General features: G+C 46.1%; 2 pseudogenes; both read left to right on the top strand.

Annotated features, from left to right (window-relative positions):
• The first annotated feature begins 548 nt into the window (after nt 1-548).
• Nucleotides 549-1,326, top strand: LOC118521520 (non-selective voltage-gated ion channel VDAC1 pseudogene; annotated as a pseudogene).
• Nucleotides 1,327-6,556: 5,230 nt separating this feature from the next.
• LOC118521517 (KRAB domain-containing protein 5 pseudogene) lies at nt 6,557-6,889 on the top strand (annotated as a pseudogene).
• Nucleotides 6,890-18,471: the final 11,582 nt, after the last annotated feature.

Below are 18,471 nucleotides of genomic sequence, written 5' to 3'. Positions count from 1 at the left end.
TGCTCTCTGACCACAATGTAATGAACTAGAAATCAGTAACAGAAGGGTAGCTGGAAAATCCCCAAATGCTCAGTGATTAAAAAACACACTACTAAATGGCAAATGGGTCAGAGAAGTCATAAGAGAAATTTTTTCATATTTTCAACTAAATAAAATACAACTTATCATAATTTGCAGGTTGCAGGGAAAATAGTATTTGAAGGAAAATTCATATTGTTGAAAGCTACACTATAAAAGAAGAAAGATCTAAATCAATCATCTAAGCTTCCACCTTAGAAAACTGGAAAGAAAAGAGAGAATTAAATCCAAAGTAGTAAGAAGGAAAGGAATTGCAAAATTAGAGCAGAAATTTATAAAATTGGACAGAGGCAATCAATAAAGAAAATCAACAAAACCAAAAGCTGGTTCTTTGAAAAGATCAATAAAATTGACAAACCTCTAGCCAAGTTACCAAAAAAAAAAAAGGACACAAATTACTATTATCGGAAATAAAAGAAGGGCCATCACTATAGATCCTATGGACATGAAAAGGATAACAAAGGAATACCATGAACAACTCTCCAGCCCTAAATTTACTATCTTATATAAACGGACCAAATTCCTTAAAAGACACAATTAACAAAAACTCACACAGTCTGGAAACCAATCTGTACCATATTACAGAGAAATGGAACCCAACCACATGCCTAGGCACTGAGATTACTGTGTTAGATCAGCTTGCACATGGACTGAAGCTGACCTTTGATTTATCTGGCTCGCCTAACCCTGGGGGTGGTGGGGTAGGAGATGCTAAATTTGAGGCAGGATACAGGCAGAAGCCCATCAACCTGAACTACCACAACACCAGGCCTTCAATTCAAGGTGCTGTGTGCTGAGTTACCAGGGCTGGCTGGCTGGCCAGCAGATGAATTTTGAGACCACAAAGTCCCCAGTGACCCAGAGCAACTTTGCAGTTGGCTACAAGATGGATGAATTCCAGCCTCGCATCAATGTTAATGACAGGACAGAATTCGGCAGCTCCTTTTGCCAGAAGGTGAACAGGAAGTTGGAAACCTCTATCAATCTAAAATGAACAGCAGGAAATGGTAACACTCACTTTGGAATAGCAGCCAAGTATCAGATCGACCCTGATACCTGCTTCTTGGCCAAAGGGAATGATTCCAGCCTGATAGGTCTAGGGTATATTCAGATCCTAAAGCCAGGTATCAAACTGATGCCGTCAGCTCTGCCAGGAAGCAAAAATGTCAATGCCAGTGGACACCAGGCTGGTCTGGGACTGGAATTTCAAGCATAAATGAATACTAGACAGTTGTTCAGTTTAAAACTATTTTGCAGCATACTTAACTTTGGAACTTAGTGTACCTTTTAATATTGTATGTCCAGGATGCAATTTTGTTGAACATCATGTTAGACCTCCAGGTTAAAGGTGATTTAGCTTGAAGGTTACAAAGGTACATAAGAAATCCGATTCCAAAAACATCCTTTCACCTGTAGTCTTGGGGGGAACTTGGTGGCCACTCTAAAGAGCTCAGGTTTCTTTTTTAGAGAAATGGCTGCCGGTGGAAGCTGATAAAATATAGGCACTTTAAATCTGTATTGAGTAAATGAATGAAATTGTGACTTTCTGAGAATCAAACTGGGTTTCCTGCCCTGAATGAGGTGAGGCTCATTGTTTGATGCTGTGCACAAACTCATCTGAAAGGAGTTTTTAGACAGAATCTTCATGACCTCTTTCTACCCTACATCACCACCTCTTACTCCATCCTCCTCAAAGTGGTCGTCAGGGAAAGTAGCTGTTTCCTCTGTGCTGTTTTGGGGTAGAGAGGGTGGACGTGATGAAAGCCACGACTCAGGACTTAATTCTCTCTCTTACGGATCTGCTGCCTTTGCACCAGAGTCTGACATAGCTGCCAAGAGTTCCAGCTGCAAGATGGGAAGAGTGTATCACTGTAGTCACATGGTGACAACCCTTGGGATCTAAATCAGACTTCTGTTGCATGATCACCACTCAGCTGGCTTTTTAGAAGTTTAATGGGGTCATTTTAGTCTTCCCTTTTGTTTGGAATTAGACCCTCCTCCTTCAACTGCTTAAATTATCATCACTTAAAATAAAACTTGAATAAAATATTAAAACTGGAGGAGAGCCTCAGGATGGTCACTCTCACCACTCCTACTCAACATGGTACTGGAAGTCCCATCTCGAGCAATCAAGCAAGACAAAGAAAAAAAAGGTATTCCAACTGGAAATTTGGCATTGTTTTCAAATGATGTGATCTTGTATATTGAAAATCCCAGACTCAACTAAAAAACTGTTGGATAACCAATGAATTCAGTAAAGCTGCAGGCTATAAAATCAAAACACAAAAATAAGTTGCATTTCTATACACTAACAATGAAATATCTGAAAAAAATAAAACTATCCCATTTATAGTAGCATTAAAAACAATAAAATACCTAGAAATAAATTTAACCAAGGAAGTGAAAGATCAATACAATGAAAACTACAAGACTTGTTCGAAAGAAATCAAAGAAGACACAAACAAATGGCTCATGGATTAGAAGAGTTAATATTATTAAAAGTCCTTGATACCCAAAGCTAGCTATAAATTCATTGCCATCCCTATCAAAATTGCAACAGCATTTTTCACAGGAATAGAGTAAACAATCCTAAAATTTGTATGGAACCACAAAAGACGCCAAATAGCCAAGGCCATCACAGAAAGAACAAAGGTGGAGGCATCACACTTCCTGATTTCACACTACTACAAAGCTATAGTAATTAAGACACCATGGTACTGGCGTAAAAACAGACCTGTAGATAATGGAGCAGAGCAAAGAGCCCAAAATTGAACCCCTGCTTGTCTGGTTAGCTAGTATTTGATAAGGGAGCCAAGAACATCCAATGGGAAAAGAACACCACCACAAATGGTGCTGGGAAAACTGGTTAACTACATGAAGAAAAAATGAAATTGGACCCCTGTCTTACAATACTCACAAACATTAACTCACAATGGACCAGAGTCTTAAACAGAAGACCTAATACCATAAAACTCCTAGACAAGCCCCTCGACGTTGGTCTTGGCAATGACTTTTTTGATATGACTCCAAAAGCACAAACAACAAGGGACTAAATCAATAAGGGGGGCTACATCAAACTTCAAAGCTTCTGCACTACAAAAGAATCAGTTAACAAAATAAAAAGGTAACCTAAACAGTGGGAGAGAATATTTATAAGCCATGTATAAGATAAGAGATTAAGATCCAAAATTTACAAAGAACTCATACAACTCAATAACAAGAAAACCTAACAATCTGATTAAACAATGAGCAGAGGAACTAAATAGACATTTTTCCAAAGAAGACATCCAGACAGCCAACAAGTACATGAAAAGGTGCCCAACATCCCTCATCATTTGGGAAATGCAAATCAAAGCCACAATATCACCTCACACCTATCAGAATGGCTGTCAAGAAAACAAGAAAGAATAAGTGTTGGTGTGGATGTGGAAAAAGGGGAACCTTTGTTCACTGTTGCTTGGATTGTAAACCAGTCCAGCCACTTTAGAGAGAACAGTATGGAAGTTCCTCAAGAAATTAAAAACAGAATTGCCATACAGCTCAGCAATCCCACTTGTGGGTATGTACCCAAAGGAAATGACAACAGGTCATGAAAGAGACATCTGCACCCCCATGTTTATGGCAGCATTATTCACAATCACCAAGATACAGAAACAATGTAAGTGTCCATCAGCGGTGAATAGATAAAGAACACACACACACACACACACACACAGTGGAATTCTGCTCAGCCATGAGAAAATCACATCCTGCCATTTGCAACAAAACAAATGAGCCCTGAGGACATTATGTTAAGTGAGATAAGTCATACAGAGAAAAACAAATCCTATATGATATTCCTTGTATGTGGAATCTAAAAAAAAAACCTGAACTTAAAAAGACAGAGTGGAAGAGTGGTTACAAAGGCTGGGTGTGGGGAACAGTGAAATGTTTAGAGGTTGTTCAAGGATGCACACTTGCAGCATCTAGATAAATAAGTCCTAAAGATGTAATTAATACCCAGTACAGGGGTTACAGTCTCCCCCCCAAAAAACTATTATAAAAATTAAACTTGATAAGAAACTAGGTCTTAATTATTCTCATCACTAGAAGAAATGGAAACTATGTGACCCAGTAGAGGTGTCGGCTAATGCCAGTGACGGTCATATTACAGCATAATGGCTTCAAGTTAGTGTACTACACACCTAGACTCACACAGTGTTGTATGGCAATTATATCTCAATGTAAACAAATAGGAACACAGATCTTCCTCCCTCTCCCCGCTCTGTCCCTCTCTCCCCTCTCCCCCTCCCCTTCCCTCTCCCGCTCTATCCATCTCTGCCCTATACTCCTCCCTCTCCCCTCCCCCTTTCCCCTCTCTGCCCTCTCTGCCCCTCCCCGTTCCTCCCACCCTCTGCCCCCCCACCCTCCCTCTCCCTCTCACCCTCTCTCTCCTCTTCACTCTCCCTTTTCTCCCCTCACCCACCTCCCTCTCCCCACAACTCTCTGCCTCCACACATGCCCCAAGGAAAGGCTGTGTGAGCACAGAGATATCTTGGCCATCAGCATTCAAGCCAGGAATAGACCTCTCACCAGACAGAACCTGAGCACATACATGGTTCTTGTTCTCCTCCTGCCTGTCCAGGAATTTCTCCTCCATCTCCTCCATGAGTCCCCTTTGCCCACCCTTGGAGAAGTGTCCTGTTCTCACCCCCTAATGTCTCCTTGGACCCAACTGGCCACTGCTTAGTTCCACTCCACCCCCCATACTATCTATCTGGGGCTTCTCCCTTGCTCTCCTGAGTCATATGTCTCTCTGCCCATAGGATGATGCAAACTGGACACTCCCAAGCTGTTCAAGTTCAACACAGCTGACGTTGGATTCCTCATCTTCCACTGCAAACCTCCTATTCTGCCCACATTCCCTGAAACATGTAACAGAAGAACTACAAACCTATTATTAAGCCGTCCAACCCCGTCATCCAAAGCACAACCCTGGAAGCCTCTGCTGCCCTCACCCTCATCCTCAACACTCAGTATCCAAGGGGCCACTGAATCCTGTGGATTATTCTCCTGATATGGCCCTTGCCTCATCCAAATCTTCATCATTTCTTTCTGGACTATTATTTTAGTCGCCTACATGGATTTTCCTTTCTTCTCCCTTCAATTCATTCTCCACATTGCAACCGAAGTGATCTTTCCAAAATCCATGTGATCTTGTTACTCCAAAAAATGCTACTGAAGACACACACATATACATGTGCCTGCACACAGGTGCACACACACATATGTAAGTCATGCCAAACACACTACTTTAGTGCTTAAACACTGCTGAACACTGGAAGGCTAAAAATGGTGCTTAAACACCAAAGTAGGGAAGGCTAAAAATGGGTTGCTCCACTTACCCACCAAGTAGTGCCTTCTTCCAGAGCCAGCAAAAAACCCCACTTTTTGTAAAAACTTCCCTTAAAGTTTCTCTTAAAGCCCCATAGACATGATGATACCCTTTCTTGGGCCCCAAACCACCCCTCCAAGCCACATCTCCTCCCTCATACCTTGGTCAACCCCTAAGCTATCAACATCTCCCTCAAACTCCAAGGCCCTTGAAGGATGGGCTGTCATGTTCATTCCTATGTACTCAGTGCCTATATCACTGTCTGACGTGTGGTGCGAAAGAGCTCAAGAGATATTTTGGCTTTATTAATGGATTGTTAATGATAAGAATATTATCCCAGACACTAACAGCAGAGCCTGCTACTTGTTCTGAGAACAGCATGGTCTCCACACCACAACTTAATCTGTGTACAGAGAACTCGGAGAAAATAAGAAGAAAATATCTGAAGTTTTGGGAAAGGCTAAAAGATCATCTTCAACTTGAGAAATGGAGTCTGGGGAGGGATTTAAATGTATCTTCAAATGAATTCCATATGGTGAAAAGAAATGCTCTTCAGGCCCAGGAGACCAGGCCTCTCTGCTCCCAACCATCTGTGGGAACTTGGCCTCACTGGGCCCGTACTTCTGCTCCTGTTGTATCACAAAGCTGTGCACTGAGCTCCCTTGCAGCACTGGTGCTCTGTGATTCCATACCTACACTTTGCAAACAGTAAATATATACAAATATCAACTATTGCATTGCACACCTGAAAGCAATATGATGCTATGTCAATTACACCTCAACTTAAAAAAACAGGTGAAAGAAAAATATACAACTGTCCGCACAAGGGACTGTTAGATGCAAGAAAGCCTTTCCCTGGAGCAAAACCTGTTTAGGGTGGAGCAACCTGACAGGGTCATGGAGAATTGTTTCCTGAGGCTCTGATTAGCAGCCATCCTGAAGGATTTGTGTTGTCTTCTTCCTGGAGGTGGTGGTGATGCTGACAGGGTAGGGTTGGGGTGGGTGGGGGGGTGAGCCAGATTCCCCAATCCTGAACCTTTCTGATACTTTGATAAACTTTACATGTCAGAGAACAATCAGTAAGATGAGTCATTATGGATGAATCTCTTCTGACAAAGAAATCTAGAGGACAAAGTGAAAGAAGAAGAAATGGCCAGTTCTCAGGGACTGCTGACATTCAGGGATGTGGCCATAGAATTCTCTCAGGAGGAGTGGGGATGCCTGAACCACACTCAGCGGGAATTGTACAGGGATGTGATGTTAGAGAACTACGGACACCTCCTCTTCCTGGGTCTTATTGTGTGGAAGCCAGACCTGGTCATCTTTTTGGAGCAAGAGAAGCAGCTCTGGGATGTGAAGAGAAAGGAAACAGTAGCCATCCATCCAGTATATTTAGTGGTCTTCATTGAACTGAAGCTGGATTCCATGCAGCCTTGATTCAGTCTCTTGGTTCCCATATGAGGTGTGCCTCCTCCTTCTTTTTCTCCACCACCTAGAAAGGAATCATTTTTATCACTCTTTGGTTAAACCTGAGAGATAAATGAGCTGTATCTTCAAATGGCACCCAGAATTTCCTGCCAAAGCTGTGCATAGAAGCTTCTTTCCAAAACGTGGCAGTGGGTAGATATAAACATAGTGCCCTTGACAATTTACACTTAATGATAGACTGGAAAAATGATGGGGAGAGTGAAGGGCATGAAAGATATCATGAAGGACATATCCAAACTGAGACAACTGTCCATAACATGAATCTCACTGCCCAAAATGATGAAGGATATAAAACACTTTGGAAAACATCCCTTCTTAATCCTGCTTCTTCTGCAAAGCAGTTTGTTTCTGTAAGCAAGGGCTTAAATCAAATGGTCAAACATACATATCTGGAGAACGAAAAGTTGGAAAATCTGGAAAGTTAACTAGTTCATGCTGAAAATAATTATTTGAACCATTTTGAAAGTAGGATTGGATTGACATTTGAGTCAAATATTTCTGAAAATCCGAGATTTAAAAATGAAGAACAAAGTGCTATGTGGGATCCATTTGAGAGGTCCTTCACCAAGGAGTCGACTCTACAAAATTACCAGAACATATTCAATGAAAACAGAATTGCTCAATGTAGCGAATCTGCAAAAAAAATTTAACCAGTGTTCAAATGTTTATAAACCTGTGAGGACTCATTTTCCAGAGAACCATTTTAATTTTGATAAATTTGAGGAAGTCTTTTATCAAAGCTCCAACCTTATTATATATAAGAGTATCCCTTTGGGAGAGAATCCTTATAAATATAATGAATATGGGAAATCTGTTAACCAGTCCTCCAATGTTGGTGATTATCAGAGAATTCACATGGAAAAAAACTCATACAGATGTAATAAACCTGGGAACATGTTTAGCCAAGCATCAGGACTAAACATACATAACACAGCCGCTACTGGACAGAAAACTTACATTTGTGAAGAATGTGGCAAAGCCTTTGACTGGCACTCAACACTATCTCAACATCAACCAATGCCTACTAGAGAGAAACCTTACCAATGTAAAGAATGTGGCAGGGCCTTTAACCAGCTCTCAATGCTTACTCGACATCACAGAATTCATACTGGAGAGAGACCTTACATATGTAAGGAATGTGGCCAGGCCTTTATCCAGCACTCACACGTGCGTCAACATCACAGAACTCATACTTGATGATGGAAACCTTACCTAAGTAAAGAATGTGGGAAGGCCTTTAATCACTGTTCAACCTTTACTCATTACCACAGAATTCATAGTGGAACAAACATTACAAATGTAAAAGAATGTGAGAAAACATTTAAAGACTACTCACCCCTTACTCCACATCAGAGAATTCATAGTGGAGAGGAACCATAAAGTTGTTAAGAATGTGACAAGGCCTTTAAGCAATGTTAAACCCTGCTTCGTGATCAGAGAATGTATGCTGGAGTGGATTTTGCAAATACAAAGAATTTGGCCTTGCCTTTAATAAGAGGTCCAGCCTCATTCAACATCACAGAATTCATACTGGGGAAAAAGTTAGAAATGTAAAGAACATGGGAAACTTTTAAACTGCTCAACCCTTTTCTGTATCTCAGAGTTTATACTGAGGAGAAAGAGTGCTCGCTTCGGCAGCACATATACTGAGGAGAAAGATTACAATATAAGGAGTGTCGCAAGCCTCTAGCTGGAATTCACAAATTGCTCAACATCTTAGTTATCATACAGGATAGAAACTGTAAAATGCAGACAAAGTTGCAGTGCCTTTAACTGGAATTCAGTCTATACTCAGTATCCCAAAATGCATCCTAGATTCAAACCCTAGAAACATAATGAATGAGGAAAGACCTTCATTTTAAATATTCACTGTAGCAAACACCAGAGAATACATAAATGAAAGTAACTTGAAAGATGTAAATATTTAGAAATGTATGTAAGTGAACATCAAATGTCAATATCACAGAAATCAAGTAGAAGGCAGTATGGGAATTAATCTATTCAGACGTTACATAAAAATATTCCTTATAAGGAATAATATAAAGTTAAACACTTAGTGTATGTGCTATTATGCTTCAAAGGTTTAAGTGGATGGATTTTTACATAAGTATAATTAATTTCAATATGTGCTTTTTTTTTCATTGATCCTATCTGGGATTTGTGACTAGCAAATATTAATGTATTTGTACTCTCAAATCATTTCATGAAATTCACTTATTCCTAGTGGGTGTGTGAAAGTATGTGGCTAATTGTTGCTATATCAAAGATATGAGATGCCCTTCTTCATTTGTTGGGACTCGCATATCTAATTGTCCATGGAAGAAGAAGGACAATATAATATACAATATATGAAGAAAAAAAAAAAAGATGAGTCATTATGAGTGGTTCTTGCCATCAAATAATCATGGCTGATAATCCCATAAAGGGAGACATGTAATGGGGTAAGGGAAGAGGGTACTTTTTGTGGGAAAAAAAAGGTAGAATTTTGTCTTAGAATTCTATAAATCCAGATACAACTAGGGATGTATTTTCATAGCAGCTGAGCTTCCCTCCAGAAATCAGCAAGGGATGAACCCTCTGCTTTGTCTTAAGGGAGCTGAGTGCCAAGATGAATTTGCCACTTTCTGAAAAGGACACAAACACCCAAGAGGGGCTGTGGCTTCTGTCGATATTCTGCCATGACTGCTCTCCGAGTCTATATCTGGCAAGATCTGATGGAGTGAGCTCACATGCCTGGAGCAAACTCAGCCCAGAACATCAGCCATGATTCACTTCCAGAGGCAGTAATAAACCTCCCTGTTGGAACTATATTTGGTTGCTGCTAGCCAGGTTCCTTGTCCATTTGTATTATGCCTCAAAGCTATAAAAATACAAGAATTTAAATGGACAAGAGATATCTATTTCTATATACCTATCTGCTCCATGGATTGCATCCTATAGAAAAAGATCAAGCCCTTTAAAATATTAACTATGGTCATTTGTTTAAGGATCCATACAATGGAAAAATAACAGCTTCCAGTAACCATCTACCTCACTGTGGTATTTCCCACTGAGAGAAATAAATTCTGAATTTCTCGCAGCTGTTGAAAATGGCAAATTCCATCACAGCAGCAGAAAAATAACCCTAGTAGGTAAAGATATTTGAGCCAAGTTAGACTTTGGGAACTCAGTGCCCTGGTCTTGGGATGAAGCCAGGGAAAATGAGCTCCCTGCCCATTTATGGCAACTGAGTTTGAGCTTGGTAGGGGATGTGGGCACATGTTGGACGTGACAAAGTTGACATCTGCATTCCAGTGAGCATAGCCTGACCTATCCCAGGGTGAAGATGTGCCCTTCCCCAGATGGCACTGGGCCCTCTGCCTGCCTGGATGAGCATCCTTGCCCCGGGATTCCAGAAGGGCAGGATAAGAGAGGGACATGTGAACCTGGACTGGGTGAGGCCAAGCTGCTTCATTCAGTTCCGAGGCTTGTGTCCATTCAAATGCAGCTCAGTGTTCCTTCCCAGGCAGATCTGAGACCCCAGCCCACCCTGTGTGCTCCCACCACAAGCCAGGTTAGCTGGGAAACCTCCATGCGCCCTTCTCGACAAGGATTCCCGCAGAACAGAGCCCACTGCCCTATGGCCACCAACATATGTCATCAATTAACTGATCTCCTCTCCTCCTGCAGGGGCACTATTGTCCAGCACTCGGGAAAACTGAGAAAACAGTCCTCCAAATGACTCCCCTGGAGCCTCCTTCTCCCGTGGAACTCAGCTGAGATTGGCTGTAATTAGAAAGTCGCAGGAACAGGATCAGGCCTTCTGAACTTCTGAGCCAGACCCCAGGCTAGAGCACAGCTGGAGATTGGGGCTGTGTTCTGGGCCTTCTCCAGGCTTGGTGTGGAGGTCATGCCTCTTGCCTGCCAAGATCTCACAGCAACGGCCGACTCTGCTCTCCCCATGCAGACCCACCACCATATCCCTCCTGCTGCCCGGGGGACCCACTTATATCGATGAAACATGTTATTGCTTCATCCAGTTTCTATCCCATATGTGAGAAGTCAGGGTGAGCTCCACGCTGGCACAGGTAAGCTGAAAATCTTGGTCAAGGGCAAGGATTTATACACAGATGTGCTTGTAACATTTCTCTTTTAAAAAATGCTCTTTTGGGGCACCTGGGTAGCTCCGTCGACTAAGCGTCTCTTGATTTCAGCTCAGGTCATGATCTCAGGGTTGTGAGATTGAGTCCCACATCCAGCTCCGTGCTGAGTGTGGCGCCTGCTTAAGATTCTCTGTCCCTCTCTCTCTGTCGCTGCCCGCCCCCTGCTCACACTCTCTCTCTATCTCTAAAAAAAAAAAAAAAATGCCCTTTCAATGGCTTTGTGGTGTGGAGGTTACAAGTATAGGTCCTTGAAACAGAACTGAGTCTCGCATTGCTCCACATCTTATACATCATGTGTTCTCAGAAAAGTTACTCTGCCTCTCTCCCTTGGACCTGAGGCAATGAACAGTGTACCTGAGAAGTGGAAAACCAACAAGGTGAGTCCTCCAAGGACTGACCCAAGAGAGTTATCAGACATGAGTTATCAGACATGAAGACGGTCCCAGGAGGAGGAAGCTTGTGGGTTTCCTGAACTGGAGACGTTGCTGGGAGTCCAGGGAAACAAAGGTAGCTACAGTTCACAAGACAGGGGGCCAGAGAGAAGAGAACAACAGGCAATTCCAGAGACCTGCAGAGGGTTGCCCTGAGCATCCATCACATGTGCAGGACACTCCCCAAGGCTGGTTCCAGGACTGAAGGTGGGCAGCAGGGCAAAGTTTACTGAGCAAGAGCAGAAAGCTCCCGGAGAGGGAGGGGGGCCCGAGTGGGTTGCCCACAGAGTTTCTAAGGGTAGGGGTTTTGAGGTGCTCTTTTGCAGAACTTTCTTAAGCAATCAGGGTATACTGAGTCGTGCCAGTTGGGGCTCTGGTTACGTATCTGTCTACCTTTTAGGTTCATGTCTACATGCTGATGGTCTTCTTCTTTTTTTTTTTTTTTGCTGACATCTGGGGGCTTAGGTCTTAATTGCCCCTTGCCCGTGATACTGACAAATGCTTTTGTGGCTAACTGTCTTATTTTGGACATTTTGCAGAAGTCATTTCTGCAAAGGCTGCAAACAGAATGTCAGTGCGGTCCTGTCAAAGCTGCAGAACAGGATGGCAGCGCTGTTTTATTTTAGCTGTCCTGACTCCATGTTTTCTTGTTGGGGACCCTGACTACCTAACTGTCCAGCTCACTCCTAACAGTCACCAGAGAAATCCTATGACTTGAGGGTGTCCCGCAGGACACAGGGTGGCCGAGGAGGCTGCGGTGTCCACACAGATGAGACCTGGGGGTCAATCTCCAATCTCAGCTTCCCTCCCAGTTTCCACCGGAAACAGGAGGGCAGCACAGCATCATCCCCAGTGGATGCTATACATACACACACCCGATATACACAGCACTCCAGAGCAGGGCGTCTAAGTCCGAAACTTGAGGCCCATTTCCCTAAGGTGACCCCAGAGCAGGACGTGAGGTCCAGCAGCACCTGCCCCACAGCGCAGTCGGATGGACGGATGGGTCCAAACCCAACCACTTCCTTGGTGTGACGTTCTGGGCACCATGTCCACCAATTTCTGCAGAGGGGGCTGCGGCAACGTGTTGTCTCCCGGTTCAAGGAGGACCCATGGTCTGGATAGACACAGGCTTCCCTTGCTCACTTGTACGCTCTAGTTCAGATCTGAAAGACGAGGCAGGAGGACATCGCAGGCCATGAGGAAGGTTACCAGTAAGAGATGACAGCAGAGCACGGCCACATGCATGTGACCCACACACTCCGAGTGTCTGCAGGGTCTCGCATCTGGACGGGAGTTTTCACGGGGTCGGGAACTGGGGAGATGTAGACAGAGGCGTGTGAACCCGGTGAGGTCGGAGACAGAACTCTGCTGCCAAGCCACCATATTTGCAGCCTTGCAACTAGATGTCCCCAACCTGAGGGATCTTCGTGAGGTTCCTTTTTTTTTTTTTTTTAATGTAAAGGTCACAACTTGTCCCCATTAGCAACACACTAAGAAGGCCCTTTCGGTTCCTTTCTGGGGTTAATTTCAACACGTCACAGTCAGTCATCATGTGGGTTCCCATTGCGGCCATAATAGAGAACCAAACACAGGGTCATAAAGAAGGGAGATGTGTCCTCACTGCTCCGAGGTCTGTGCATCAGCAGATGAAACCAGGTACACCTACGCCAGAGAAAATTATCCAGCCTTGGAAAGGAAGGAAGTTCGGACGCGCGCCACAACGTGGATGCCGGACAGGATGCTAACTGGAAGAAGCCAGTCACAGAGGGAGAAATCCTGCATTTTTCCACCCAGATGAGGCACCTGGAGCTGTCAGTCATAGAGAAAGAAAGCAGATGGTGGCCCATGGAGGAAGGGGGATTTGGTAGTTGTTTCAAGGGCATGAAGTTTCAGGGTAGGAAGGAGAAAAAAGTTCTGGGCACGATGGTGGTGACGATTTCACCGAAAAGTGAATGTACTCAACACCACGGAGCTGTACGCTCAGAAGTGATTAACGTGGTAAATTTATGCCATGTGTATTTCACCACAATTCAAATTTAAGAATCCAAATAAAGTATGAAGTTTCGTTAATAACGAAGTAGATCAAGACAAAGATAGAGGGCAAACCCCACCTCCCAACACACACACAAAAGTTCGACATTTTCGTAGAATCCAAGGGCAAGTGTCTGGGTGTCCACTCTCAATATCTCTGTATGGTTTTGGGTTTTTTTAGATTTTATTTATTTATTTATTTATTTATTTTAGAAGAGAGAACACGAGTGGAAGCCACGAGGAGCCTGAGCTCCCAGGAATAGTCACTGATGCCCAACCCGTGGTGGAAACGGTGTGGCCCCCACGGAGAAGCTGGGTCCTAGGCAAGGACTGCCCCAGGCGCCACGTTGGGAGGCAGGCACAGTCCTCACGGGAACCACAACGTCCCCATCAGTGCATTCAGTTCCCCATGCTTGGAGGACACCGCCGCCCCGTGGCCACTGCAGATGCTTAGCAAGTGCCTGGCAGGCCGTCGTGGTCCGAATGCTGGGTGGTTGGCTGGTTGGTTAGTTGGGAGAGCAGTAGCGTTGTGTGAGTAACCACGGTAACACCCATCAGCAGAGTACGGCGGCCCTTTCTCTCCATATTGAGATAGAACTGACACGCAGCATTGTGTTAAGTGTAAGTGACAGGCCTTCCCTTGGCCCCAGGATGCTGTGCACCCACTTTCTTGGAGCACCTGCCCCTCCTGCTGGCGGGGACCAGAAACGAACAACCCGGGACACCGGGACCAGAGCGCCCACACGCACCGGAGAGCTGGGGACAGGGCCCCCTTCCCCCAGCACACACGCACACCCAGGGGTGTGGAGGCCTGGACCCCGCCCCACACCCCGGGCTGCGGACCAGGGCTGACCACCGTCATCTGTGCACGCCTGTCTGCCTGGGACAAGCTGAAGACTCCAGAAATAGTGTCTCGGGGGAAAATAAACTTGCAGTTTCTGTTAGCAACAGAAGGGGCTGTTCCCTGCCTGGGGGCAGTTTTAAATCCCATTTGGGAAGCACATTTCTGAAGGTGGATCGTGTTCCAGGGATCAGAGCATGGTGGGGCGGGGCGGGGGGGGGTTGTTCAAAATTAGAATTCGTTTCCATTATCGTCACTGTGAGACTTTCAGTTACGTTTAGCACTTTTGACTACAAGCCTGTTTTACATTAGTATTTATTCATTTCAATAAATAAATATTCCCAATGACGACCAAGCCAACGTGCTCCTGTGAAGGGCAGAAGGACAGCAACTGGAGGTAAAGGTGGGACCTGAAGTAACAGGTGGGGGGGAGGGGAGGCAGAGCAGAGGCGGGCGCTAAATCTGGCAGGAGGGGCGGGGAGGGCCCACGCAGACACACGGAGGTCCCCTGTCAGGTGCAGCAATGGCTTTTTACCTTTCTCGGGGGCGCTGGGAAACGTCTTCTCCCGCCGTTCCCGGACACGTGGCAGGGAGTGGAATCTGTCTGTGCTCACACAGGATACACCCAAGGGACCTTGTGCTTCCGGAGCCCGAGAAATGAAATCCCAGCAGTGAGAATAGACTCAGTGACCGCAGAAAACTGTGTCTGTGACTGTAAAGATCTGCTTGGGTTCATGAGAGTGTTCACACAGCTTCTCGGGGGAAATAGCTCCCGATAGGATAATTGCACAGAACTGACCATTTTCCAAGACAATGACAGATTTTCAGCTTCATCTAAACTGTAAGTGCAATGTCTGGCTCAGAAAAGCTTCTGGAACTAGTTTGTCGATGGGACCTTTGTTGGTGCCAGGACACGTTTCTAATGTGGACCTATCTGAGAAAGGACAGAGTGATGCAACACAGACGTGATAAAATGGGGGACTGCTTTCTCCTTATTGTATTAACCATTTGGTGCTTAAAGCCATATCAGCGGTGGCTTTTGTCTCTCACCCGTGGCAGACAGCTTGCCAACAGGGCTGATAAGCTGCCTCCTTGCGCTCAGGCCCTCGGGTGGCCTCCCCCACAGGACTTTGGGCAGAACCTCGGATGGAAAGATAGCAAATGTGACCCGAGCAGAGACCTGAACAGAGCTGCACCTGCTTGGAGTCCCCAAATCCCCATGAGAACGAGGCCAGGGGTGCCTGCTGGGGGACAAGAACCACATGCCCTGCCTGCCTGCTGCCCACCGGCCAGAGCGCACGGGAGAGCCCAGCAGAGGCCCAACCAGCTCTCAGACTTGTAAGTTGAAGAAAATGGGTGGTGTTTCACGCCTCTGCACTCTGCAGCGAACGCTAACACCGTGCAGACCCCACCTAAGAAGAACACCCTCCCCTTCCCCACACAAAATGCTGCTTCTATTTACAAAGACGTGGCCAGCTCGTGGCAAGGCGCAAAACCTCTTCAACTCAAATACCGTTCCAGAGCCCAGGTGAAGGACGGAAAACCAGTGGGTGAGCACGCACAGGGGGCCCTAGGGTGAAGGGGTAACAGGAGAGGAAGTCAGGGCCTCCATAAGGACGCTCGCCAAACGCCGCCGCTCCCCGCAAGCCAACGTTCCCTGGAGCCAGCCACCTCCCAGCTACGGAGAAAAGCTTCTAAGTCACCAAGTGCTGTGCACAACGATGACGTCCATTTGAAACACGCTTCTGTGGATCTGCAAACAATGCATCCACAAACAAATGGACTGGCAAACAGTCCCTTCACTTAAATCACCTGCAGGCAGGGCGTCTGGGGGGCTCAGTCAGTTGGGCGTCCAACTCTTGGTGTCGGCTCAGGTCATGATCCGTGGGTCATGAGATCAAGCCCGGCACTGGGCTCTGCGCTGAGCACAGACAGCTTGGGTTTCTCTCTCCCTCCCCCTGCCCCTCCCGCTCGTGCTCTCTCTCCCTCTTTCAATTAAATAAATAAAAATCTTAAAAAAGAAAAAACCACCTGCATTCACTCTTAGGACCAGAAAAGAGTGGTTCTATTTTTCTTGATTGTCTTTGACGCCCCCATTTTGGAGCTTGTGAATTGGGAACTGACCGTGAGCCCAGTCGGCCCCCTTCTTTCCCTTGCTCTTCAGCTGCATGTGTCCCCTCCCTGCTGGCGGGGTCTGAGGACAGAAGCTCCTTCCCAAGGATGGGGACGAGGCTGCGGCAGGCCAGGGAGACCCAGCGTCGTGTCCCAAGTAGCGCGTTGAGACGCACACTCATTACACAGAGGACGGGGACAATGACAGCCTTATGGACAAGCTACTGACCCACCTCAGCGTGGGTCAATACAAGCGTGTTTCCAAGGATCAACGCCGTGGCGTGCGCCCATGCATCAGTCCCTCTGCGGTGGGTGACAGCACAGTGTACGCGGACCACGTTTTGTGCATGTTTGTCAGTTGATGGTCTTTGGCGTGTTTCCACCGTCTGCGAACATTTATGAATATTTGTTTATGAATAATGCCGCAATGAGCATTTGTGCACACGTTTTCCCGTGGACATACGTTTTCAGTCCTCGTCAGCGTGTATGTACGAGTGGAATTGTTGCAACACGCAGTAGGTCTTTGTTAATGTTTTAATTATCAAACTTTCCCAGAGAGGCTGTGCCATCTTGCCCCCTGCAGCAGCTAAAAGGCTCCCGCGGCCCCAGTCCTGGACACCTGTCACTCACCGTTACTCACCACAGCCGCTAGTGGCTGGGAAGGGGCAGCTCGCCAAGCGCCGTCTATTTCTCCCCTGATGAATCATGGTGCGCGTCTCTCCGGGTACCATCGACCATCTGTGTATCGTCTTTGGAGAAACACCCATACAGATCTTTTGCTCTTTTAATTGTGGTAAAATACGCCAAACCCAAATTTTACCATCTTAACCGCTTGTAGGCATACAGTTGGGTAGGGCTCAGTCTGTTCGCATTGTGGTGAACCATCCGAACTTCCTCACACCCGTTAAACAACCCCCAAGCCCCCAGCCCCCAGCCCGCGGTCGTTTCGAGGAGAGGGCCGACCTGCTGTGAGTACGCTAACTCTCTGCACTCCCCCGTTGCATGTTCCCGCACAAACACTTCCATTGTATTATGGCACTCCTGCGGGCACTGACCTCTCCACGGGAGTGTTGCTCAGACGTTACCAGAGACATCGTGGGTATTTCAGACCCAAGATTATTGCATGTCTTTTGGTTGTGACGGCATTTCCAACCATGGTCTGACAGCAAGCTAGTCCCTGCCCCTTGGATGAAAACTCTCCAGTCCAGAGTCCCAGTAGAAGCCGGTGGATGGTGCTCACAGGCTTCCATCATGGGCCTCGTCTACACCCCACACCAGGTTACGTTCTGTACCAGCGCTCCAGTGTCTAATTCACACCATTTGGAATTAACAACCCGTGAGGGCCTGGGCAGCTTTACTGGTTCCCATCCACACGTCCAGTTAATCTGCCAGCAGGACGGGTTTCCCGGCCTCCTGTGTCACGACGCCCCTACCCGCAGTCAGGGAAAAGCCTGCGCAGACTCACCTGATTTGTCCGAACGCTCACCCCCATCTGCGGGCACCTGCCCGCACTGTAGGACCTCACCAGCACAGGGGGAAGTGGTCTCCAGTCAGATGTGATATCCACTCCCAGAAAACTTAGAGTTTTCACACACACAACCAGGTTCCAAGTCCGCCAGGTGCTTCATCAGCGTGAAGGCCGTCCCACCTGTGGGCCCCAATGTTCCTGCCCACATGCGGGGACCCTTCCACGCACCTGCAGCTCAAGCTCCGACCATCTGAGGCCATCAAGCTGCAACTGGGCTCCGCCAGTGAAGCCTGGCATTCTGTGTTGTTAACAAATGAATAATAGCATTAATTGTAACAATAGCACTTACATAATGTTTACGGCGTGCCGGACACTGGTCTTAGAAGTCTGTGTGTGTGTGTAATCTAATCTGCTCCCCAGCAGCCGACGAGAAAGGTGAAGTATCTAGTTTACAGATGAGCACGTGTGCATTTCTACACCTTTATGGGCGAAGATGCGCACAA

The sequence above is a fragment of the Halichoerus grypus genome, chromosome 14 (assembly GCF_964656455.1).
Source record: "Halichoerus grypus chromosome 14, mHalGry1.hap1.1, whole genome shotgun sequence".
NCBI lineage: Eukaryota > Metazoa > Chordata > Mammalia > Carnivora > Phocidae > Halichoerus > Halichoerus grypus.
The sequence above is the reverse complement of the archived record's forward strand: the minus strand, read 5'-3'. Positions and strand labels throughout refer to the sequence as shown.